General features: G+C 38.3%; 1 pseudogene; it reads right to left on the reverse strand.

The window, feature by feature from the left end:
- Nucleotides 1-2,994: 2,994 nt before the first annotated feature.
- LOC102403412 lies at nucleotides 2,995-6,978 on the reverse strand (annotated as a pseudogene).
- Between the last annotated feature and the right edge of the window lie 562 nt (nucleotides 6,979-7,540).

Below are 7,540 nucleotides of genomic sequence, written 5' to 3' on the forward strand. Positions count from 1 at the left end.
GAAACCATACTGTCAACAAAAAGAAAAGGCAGCCTAATGCATGTGAGAAGGCATTTGAAAATGATGTATTTGATAAGAGCTTACTATCCAAACTATATAAAGAACTCATACAACTCAATAATCCTCCAAGTCTACTTAAAATATGGACAAAAGACCTGAATAGACATTTTTTTCAAAGAAGACAGATGACCTGCAGACAGGTGAAATGATGCTCAGTATCATTCATCATCAGGGAACTATAAATCAAAACCACAGTGACATACAATCTTGCACCTATCAGATGCCTATTATCAAAAAGATAAATAACAAGTGTTGGTGATGATGTGGTGAGAGGGGAACATTGGTGCACTGTTGGTGGGAATGGAAATTTGTGTAGTAACTGTGGAAAACAGTTGAGAAATTCCTCAAAAAATTAAAAAAAAAAAAAAAAGAACTAACATGGATCCAACCATTCCACTTCTGGGTATTTATTCAAAGAAAATGAAAACCCTAATTTGGAAAGACATATGCATCCCAAAGTTCACTGCAGTGTTCATTGATAGATGAATTAATAAGGAAGATGTGAGATACACACACAGGAATAAAACATAAAAACAAATCTGGCCATTTTTAACAAGGTGGATGGACCTAGAGGGTATTATAAAGTGAAATAATTCAGAAGGACAAAGACAGCTACTATCTGATCTTGTTAAAGATAAAACAAATGAGAAAACAAAGCAAATAGAATCCTAAAACAGAAAACAACTCAGTAGATGCCAGAGGAGAGGGAAGTTACAGGATGAGCAAAATAGGACAAGTAGATTAAGAGGTACAAACTTCCAGTTATAAATTAAGTCACTGGGATAGAATATACAGTATAGGGAATATAGTCAGTGAAATTGTAATAACTGCGTGGTAACTTGGTAACTGGATTTAAAGTGGTGGTCATTGTGTAATGTACAAAATTGTTGCATCACTGTGAGCCACACCTGGAACCAGTATAGTATTTTAACTCAATTATACTTCAATAAAAAAGATAAAATATTCCTCTTTACTTTGAGCCACAGAAATACAATCACAAATATTTTGCATTGTGATATTCATTCCTATTCCCTGGAGATATGAAAATTAGTTGACTTTTTCTAACTTATAATTTTAAAATTCTTGAAAACTGTTACTGTATATTTTCTTCCTTGAAACTCTTAACTCTTATCTGATATATATATGATACATATATAAATATATATATATGATATATATATATATATATATGATTTTATGTTCATTCAGCCATGTCTCTGTGAACTAACTAGCTAGTTTTCAGTGTCTGCTTTAAACTGTATCATGCAGAATGGAACAGAAGTCCAGAAACTGTATTTGCAGTGCAGGAATGTAGGAGATATTTACAATGAACACTTGTAGTAGATGCCAACCGTGGTCTTTTCCAACTTCTAGAACCAACCAAAACTCTATTCCAGATCTTGTATGGTGCCAAAAATGATTGACCCAAAGCATAAGATAGCTCAATAAGATCCTTTTGGGAATTTGAAACCTTCCTGAATATTAGGAATGACCTGAATGAAGCACTTCAGTAGCAAAACTCTGAATAGAAATTCCAAGTTTCTATAGCTCAGCCCTGGGAAAAATCTTAGTTTCTGCTTTTTCTCCAGCACATCTTTTGGTTTTGGATTCTACTTCTGGATCCTGCTTTTAGATTTTCTAACGGTTTCTTTTGTTTGAGGATTGATTGGGCCTTAAGGTATATGTCCTATTTAGATCCACACAAAAGCAGACTGGGTAAAGGGAAGCATCAGAGAAAAGAAAGAAAAGATGAATATTTTTATCATGACAGGCAGTTGAGGAGAAAGATTAAACAGAAAACAGGGGTTAACAACATTATGAAGGAAGTATGAAAAGCTAGGGCAAGTGTGCTCATTTAGGCAATCAGTAGATCATTGTTGGGCTTTAAAAATAAAATTTCAAGGAACTAAAGCTGTTCTGTAAATTTTTTCCTCTATTTTTATTGGAATACAATTGCTTTACAATGTTGCGTTAGTTTCTGTTGTACAACATTGTGAATCAGCCATGTGTGTACATATATCCCATCCTTTTTAAGCCTTCCTCCTCCCACCCCTCCATTCCACATATCTAGGTCATCACAGAGCATCGAGCTGAGTTTCTTGTGTTATACAGCTGCTTCCCACTAGCTATCTATTTTACTCATGGTAATGTATATGTGTCAGTGTTACTCTCTCAGTTCATCCTCCCTCTCCTCCCCCCAATTTGTCCACAAGTCCATTCTCTACATCTTAGTATAACTCTATTCCTGCCCTGCAAATAGGTTCAACAGTAACATTTTTCTATTAATAGATTCCGTATATATGTGGTAATATACAATTTGTTTTTCTGACGTACTTAAATCTGATAGGGTCAAGGTTCATCCATATCACTTAAAGTAACTCAATTTCATTCCCTTTTTATGGCTGAGTAATATTCCATCACTGGAGAAGGCAATGGCACCCCACTCCAGTACTCTTGCCTGGAAAATCCCATGGACAGAAGAGCCTGGTAGGCTGCAGTCCATGGGGTCGCTAAGAGTCGAACACTACTGAGCGACTTCACTTTGACTTTAAAGTTGCATGCATTGGAGAAGGAAATGGAAACCCACTCCAGTATTCTTGCCTGGAGAATCCCAGGGATGGGGGAGCCTGGTGGGCTGCCGTCTATGGGGTCGCACAGAGTCGGACACGACTAAAGTGACTTAGCAAGCAAGCAAGCAATATTCCATCACACACACACACCCCCCCCATATCTTCTTTATCCATTCATCTGTTGATGGACATCTGGCTGCTTCCATGTCCTAACTATTGTAAATAGTGCTGCAGTGAACATTGGAGTCCATGTGTCTTTTTGAATTATGGTTTTCTCAGGGTATATGCACAGTAGTGGGATTGCTGGGTCATATGATAGTTCTCTGTTTAGTGTTTTTTTTTTTATGCTTTATACTTAGTTGCGTTTATTTTTTCACAATGATCTTGTGTATGGTACAATTTTATAACAAGATTATTTTAAGAAAATAAACATATCACTTAAATATGCAATTCAAGTTTACACTTCTAATATGTAGAGACAGGGCTTGAACTTAGACACTCTGAACACAAAACTTTCATTCTTAATACATATCATTTATGATATTTTTTCCTCAATTTCTTAATGAATATTGGCATCATGGATAAACTGAGACACAGCTCAGCACTCACTCTTTAGTGAAGGACTCCTATACTAGGTCTAATATACAAATGTTTTTGAAAAGCTTTCTATCATTTTCTCAGTCAGTGGCAGAGTAAATGAGATTGTAAAATTTGGCAAAGGTGTTACATCAATACTGCTCTTTCTTTACGGGGCATTCATCATTTTACCATGGAGTATGGAAAATTAAGATTTTCTAACACATACATGATATTGGGGAAAATATGACACAAGGGAAATTGTTCACCCTCCTAATGAATGAAGGATGTTCAAATGGAAAAAAAAGAGAGGCAGCAAGGAAAAAGGGTAAGAATGTTGCAGATAAGCACAGGTGTGTCAGATGCACCTACAGTAAGAGGCACTATAGAGGAGTGAGTGTGAATGTAAGAAGACTCAACAGCTTGGTGAGCACAGAGTCATGGGGGCACAACAGTTCATAGGATTGAAATATGGAACTATGCTCTGAGGAAAGGAACATGAAGAGAATGTATAAACGGGAAACCCATGGTTGGTGACATTGAGAAATAAGACAGTGCGAGCCTCATAGTCTAGGAAAACCCCAACATGATGGGGAGAAACACTCAGGGAGAGGGTTAAAATCACAGGACCTGAGAAGGAAGACTCAAAGGCATTATATACAGAATCATGTTTTAACTCTATGACCCAATAGCCATTTTTAGGTTGATATCTTGAATAAACATTTTGACAATTTCCACAATTTCTATTTTTAGGTTTATATCCTGAAAAATCAATTGGATAATTTCCATTTCCACAATTTCCAAATATTGATGGTACTATCATGATATTTTCACATTTTTCACCACATACCCCCAAGATCCAGGCACTTTTCTTTGACACGTCTACCTCCCAGTAATGTCTCCCTGATGTGATAACTGGGGAGCCCAGGACACCAAAAGTTTCATAATTATAATTCAAGTACGCATTATAGCCTTGGTCACTGGATGCATATCTAACTTGTCTCTGATCTGGAGAAATGACATTTGCACACTTGGGAGAATTCAGGGTCACCTGAACCCAGTAGCGTTGCACATCTGTCAGCTCATTAAACACATGCAGTATCTCTCTCAGATCAGGAGCTCGAAACACTCTCCTCTGTTCCTTGGGGAAAGATTTTTGGCTTCTTCAGAGCCAAGGTTTCACTCCTTTTCATGATAACATTCGCATCCTGCAGCAGCTCCATTGTTGATCCCTGCAAATGGTGCTCCACATCTGAGATGAGATTGCTCACCAATATCTTCTCTTGGACCAGATCATTCTTAGATTCTGCCAGCTCTTTGAGAATAACTCCCAACTCATCCTTCAGTTTTCTCAGTTCCTTAATCTCCTCATTGTCCAGGATTTGTCTTAGTTGTGTAAACTTTCCCTGGACATTTTGTATCTCATTTTGTATTTGAATGTTCCAAGTAGACACCTCTTCTCTGACTTTAATTTCCAACTCCTCAGCTTCCTGTTTTTTCCCCTTCAGCCTCTGCAGACGTGATTGGAGCTTTTTCTGGTACTCTGGTGCAATCTCCTCCATGAGGAATGTGTTGTGACCTCGGTGCTCCTGAGATCACTCGCAAAACCAACAAATGACCTTCCCATCCTGCTCACAGAAGAGGTGGAGTTTCTCTCCATGGTGAGCACAGAGATTTCTCTCTTGCTCCACCTCTGGGCTCACCTTAACCTCTTGGAGCCTCTGTGTTATATTGGCCACATGCCTGTTAGGCCGCAGGTTCCCAGGCTTAAGGAACCTCCATACTGTTCTTTGTATCAATTCAGTTCAGCCGCTCAGACGTGTCTGATTCTTTGCAACCCCATGAATTGCAGCATGCCAGGCCTCCCTGTCCATCACCGACTCCAAGAGTTCACTCAAACTCATGTCCATCGAGTAGGTGATGCCATCCAGCCATCTCATCCTCTGTCATCCCCTTCTCCTCCTGTCCCCAATCCCTCCCAGCATCAGAGTCTTCTCCAATGAGTCAACTCTTCACATAAGGTGGCCAAAGTACTGGAGCTTCAGCTTCAACATCATTCCTTCCAAAGAAATCCCAGGACTGATCTCCTTTAGGATGGACTGGTTGGATCTCCTTGCAGTCCAAGGGACTCTCAAGAGTATTCTCCAACACCACAGTTCAAAAGCATTGATTCTTTGGCACTCAGCTTTCTTCACAGTCCAACTCTCACATCCATACATGACTACTGGAAAAACCATAGCCTTGACTAGAAGGACTTTTGTTGGCAAAGTAATGTTTTCATATGCTTTTCAATATGCTATCTAGGTTGGTCATAACTTTCCTTCCAAGGAGTAAGCGTCTTTTAATTTCATGGCTGCAGTCACCATCTGCAGTGATTTTGGAGCCCCCAAAAATAAAGTCTGACACTGTTTCCAGTGTCTCCCTATCTATTTCCCATGACGTGATGGGACCAGATGCCATGATCTTCGTCTTCTGAATGTTGAGTTTTAAGCCAACTTTTTCACTCTCCTCTTTCACCTTCATCAAGAAGCTTTTTAGTTCCTCTTCACTTTCTGCCATAACGGTGGTGTCATCTGCATATCTGAGGTTATTGATATTTCTCCCAGCAATCTTGATTCTAGCTTGTGCTTCTTCCAGCCCAGCGTTTCTCATGATGTACTCCACATAGAAGTTAAACAAGCAGGGTGACAATATACAGCCTTGATGTACTCCTTTTCCTATTTGGAACCAGTCTGTTGTTCCATGTCCAGTTCTAACTGTTGCTTCCTGACCTGCACACAGGTTTCTCAAGAGGCAGGTCAGGTGGTCTGGTATTCCCATCTCTTGAAGAATTTTCCACAGTTTATTGTGATCCACACAGTCAAAGGCTTTGGCATAGTCAATAAAGCAGAAATAGATGTTTTTCTGGAACTCTCTTCCTTTTTCCATGATCCATGGGCTGTATCAATTTACCTTCCCAACAGCAGAATAAAAGGGTTCCCTTTTCACCAACCCTCTCCTGTATTGTTTGTAGATTTTTTTTTTGTTGTTGATGGCCATTCTAGTCAGTGTGAGGTGATACCTTTGTAGTTTTGATTTTCATTTCTCTAATAATGATGTTGAGCATCTTCTCATGTGCTTCTTGGCCATCTGCATGTTTTCTTTGGAGAGATGTCTGTTCAGGTCTTATGCCCATTTTTTTGATTGGACTGTTTGTTTTTTGGTATTAAACTCCATAAGCTATTTGTATATTTTTGAGATTAACATTTGTTGCTTCATTTGAAAATATTTTCTCCCATTTGAGGATTGTCTTTTCATCTTGTTTGTGGTTTTCTTTGCTGTGCAAACTGGAGAAGGAAATGGCAATCCACTCCAGTACTATTGCCTGGAAAATCCCATGGACAGAGGAGCCTGGTAGGCTACAGTCCATGGGGTCGCAAAGAGTTGGACACGACTGAGTGACTTCACTTACTTACTTTGCTGTGCAAAAGCTCCTAAGTTTAATTAGGTCCCAATTGTTTATTTTGCTTTTATTTTCATTATTTTAGGAAGCGGGTCAAAAAGATCTTGCTGTGATTTATGTCAAAAAGTGCTTTTCCTATGTTTTCCTCTAACAGTCTTATATTGTCCAGTCTCCTATTTAGGTCTTTCATCAATTTCAAGTTTATTTTTGTGTATCGTGTTAGGTAGTGTTCTAATTTCATTCTTTTACATGTAGCTGTCCAGTTTTCCCAGCACCACTTGTTGAAGAAGCTGTCTTTGCTTCATTTTATATTCTTACCTCCTTTGTCATAGTTTATGTGACCATATGTGCATAGGTTTATTTCTGGGCTTTCTATCCTGTACCATTCGTCTATATTTCTTTCTCTGTTTCAGGACCATACTATTTTGATTACTGTGGCTTTGTAGTATAGTCTGAAGTCAGAGAGCCTGATTCCTCCAGCTCCGTTTTTCTTTCTCAAGATTATTTTGGCTATTCAGTTTCTTTTGTATTTCTATACAAAATGGAAGTTTTTCTTGTCAATTCTGTGAAGAATGCCATTGGTAATTTGATAGGAATTGCATTGAATTTGTAGATTGCTTTGGGCAGTATACTCATTTTCATTATATTGATTCTTCCAATCCAAGAACATGGTATTTTTCCACATGTTTGTGTTCACTTTGGTTCCTTCTATCAGTGTTTTATAGTTTTCTGAGTATAGATATTTTGCTTTCTAAGCTAGATTTATTCCTAGGTAAAATTTTAAGGAGTAGTGTGAGTAGAAAGAAAATGAAAGCATTCTTGGGGTATCTGATTTAAATAAACACAGTTTGAGCTTGGTGAGTTATCAAGTAAGGATGGTTTTTTAGCTCAC

The sequence above is a fragment of the Bubalus bubalis genome, chromosome 10 (assembly GCF_019923935.1).
Source record: "Bubalus bubalis isolate 160015118507 breed Murrah chromosome 10, NDDB_SH_1, whole genome shotgun sequence".
Lineage (NCBI taxonomy): Eukaryota > Metazoa > Chordata > Mammalia > Artiodactyla > Bovidae > Bubalus > Bubalus bubalis.